This window comes from Phocoena phocoena, chromosome 1, assembly GCF_963924675.1.
Source record: "Phocoena phocoena chromosome 1, mPhoPho1.1, whole genome shotgun sequence".
NCBI lineage: Eukaryota > Metazoa > Chordata > Mammalia > Artiodactyla > Phocoenidae > Phocoena > Phocoena phocoena.
Window position 1 is genome coordinate 23,131,006 of NC_089219.1, and position 2,412 is coordinate 23,133,417.

General features: G+C 39.8%; 1 non-coding gene across 1 annotated transcript; it reads right to left on the reverse strand.

Annotated features, from left to right (window-relative positions):
• Positions 1 to 1,794: 1,794 nt before the first annotated feature.
• Positions 1,795 to 1,922, reverse strand: LOC136141035 (small nucleolar RNA SNORA49). The gene has a single exon (XR_010657698.1). It is a non-coding gene; the product is annotated as a small nucleolar RNA SNORA49 (small nucleolar RNA).
• Between the last annotated feature and the right edge of the window lie 490 nt (positions 1,923 to 2,412).

Here is a 2,412-nt window from a genome sequence, read left to right on the forward strand (position 1 = left end):
TCACTGGTTCAATTCTCTGAGCCTGGCTTTCTCATCTGTAACTCAGGGATCAAAATGGCTGTCCCATTACGTTGTTAAAATTATTGAGGAAGGTCATCCTAACAGCTACCTTTTGCTGAGGGGTGATATGTACCAGGTGCTGGGCTCATCTCATCCTCTTCACAAGCCGACAAGGTATGTGTCATGCTTAGCACAGTGCCTGGCACATAGTAGATTCTTAACATGCAACGTTCCCACTCCCTAAGCATCAGCTCGAAGGGTCCCCTACTGAATTAATTGTAAAGAGGAACTTGTATGACTGAAATTTAGTGGTCCTGTAGTGTTTATATGCAGCTCTCCATGCCCCCACTTCAGATCAACAGCAAATGTTGGTTCACTTTAAATTTTTGGAGAGTGTTAACCTTAGGAAATTGTGGTGTTGGGCTTTTGAGTGCAAAAGACCTGAGGACCAGGTTCTAGAAACACTTGTCGCCGGCAGACCTACACTATGAGAAATGTTAAAGGGAGTCCTTTAGGCAGAAGGAAAATCATACCAGATGGAAATCGGGATCCACACAAAGAATGATGATCTTTGGAAATGGTAAATACGTGGGTAAATAATAAAAGACATTTTTTCTTATTATTTAAATCTCTTTAAAAGATAATTGACTGGTTCTAAAGCAAAAGTAATGGCAATGTTTTGTAGGCTGCATAACACCCATAGGGTAAAATATATGAGAACAAATAGCACAGAGGCCAGAAAGGGAAAAAAGAAAGTACATTGTTGTAAGTTTCTCATACTATACATGATGTAGTGTGACATCGCTTGAAGACAGACTGATAAGTTGAATATGTATACTATAAACCCTAAAGCAAACCACTAGCGTGATGAGGAGATGGATCTAATACATCAAGAAATAAGATAAAATGGAATCACAAAAATACTCAGTCCAAAAGAAGGCAGAAAAAGAGACAAGAGGGAACAAAGAACAGCTGGAAAAAATAGAAAACAAACAGCATAATAAGAGACTTAAACCTAACTATATCAATAATCACATTAAATGTAAATGGTCTAATCACCTTGATCAAAAGGTAGAGATTGTCATACTGGATAAACAAGCATGATTCAACTGTACGCTACCTAGAAGAAGTACACCTATTTATTTATTTAAGTTATTTATTTACTTTATTTTTTTGGCTATGTTGGGTCTTCATTGCGGCCCTCGGACTTCTCTCTAGTTGTGGCATGTGGGTTTTCTCTCTCTAATTGTGGCATGTGAGCTCTAGGGCACATGGGCCCTGTAATTGTGGCGCATGGGCTCCAGAGCATGTGGGCTCTGTAGTTTGTGGCACATGGGCTCTCTCGTTGAGGTGCACAAGCTCAGTAGTTGTGGTGCGTGGGCTTAGTTGCCCCGTGGCAAGTGGGATCTTAGTTCCCTGCCAGGTATTGAACCCGTGTTCCCTGCATTGGAAGGTGGATTCTTTATCACTGGACCACCAGGGACGTCCCAAGAAGTACACTTTATTTATTTATTTATGTTTACCCCCAAGTTAGCATTCCTGAAAAACGACAGGAAACCTCTGACATGTTCTGATACTTATCAGTTAGAAATTATTCCATAACAAAACTGTTCGGTTTGTGTTTCCTTTGACATGTGGCCTGTCTTCCAATTACGCTGGAGTTTAGCATTTTATTCTGGCTCTTTCGGGCATGTGAGGCATCTCTCGCTTACCGATCGCTAATGTCTCTACCCTGTTTGAGTATTGCCAGTCAGCACGTACAAAAAGGAAACTGTCAGACCCCACCCGACCTGTGCTGTCAGCTCCACGTGTAGGTCCCACAGGACAGCAGTCTCCCTGGGGAAGGATGCGTACTCGTTCATGTACTCTCCAGCAATGCCAGGCACTTTACAGCGAAAGTCCCTGGAGTAAGGCTGAGGGAGTCAAGAAGTACACTTTAAATATAAAGAAACTGATAGCTTAAAAGTAAAAGGGATTGGAAAATACATGCCATGCTAACACTAATCAAAATAAATCTGCAGTGGCCACAGTAACATTAAAAAAAGGAGATATCAGAGCATAGACTCTACCAGGCATAAAGAAGGACATTTCATGATGATAAAGTGGTCAATTCACCAAGAAAACTTAAGAATCCTAAGCTTTTATGTCCCTAATAACAGAGTGTCAAAATACATGAAGCAAAAACTAAAACAACTGCAAGAAGGAATAGGCAAATCCACAATTATAGTCAGAGATTTTGATATCACTCTCTTAATAATTGATGAAACAAGTAGAAATTTTGTAAAGCTATAAAAGACTTGAATGATGCTATTAACTAGCTTTACCTAATTGATATTTGTAAAACACTCGATCCAACAACAGCAGAATATACATTATTTTCAAGTGCACATTGAATATTTACCAAAACATATC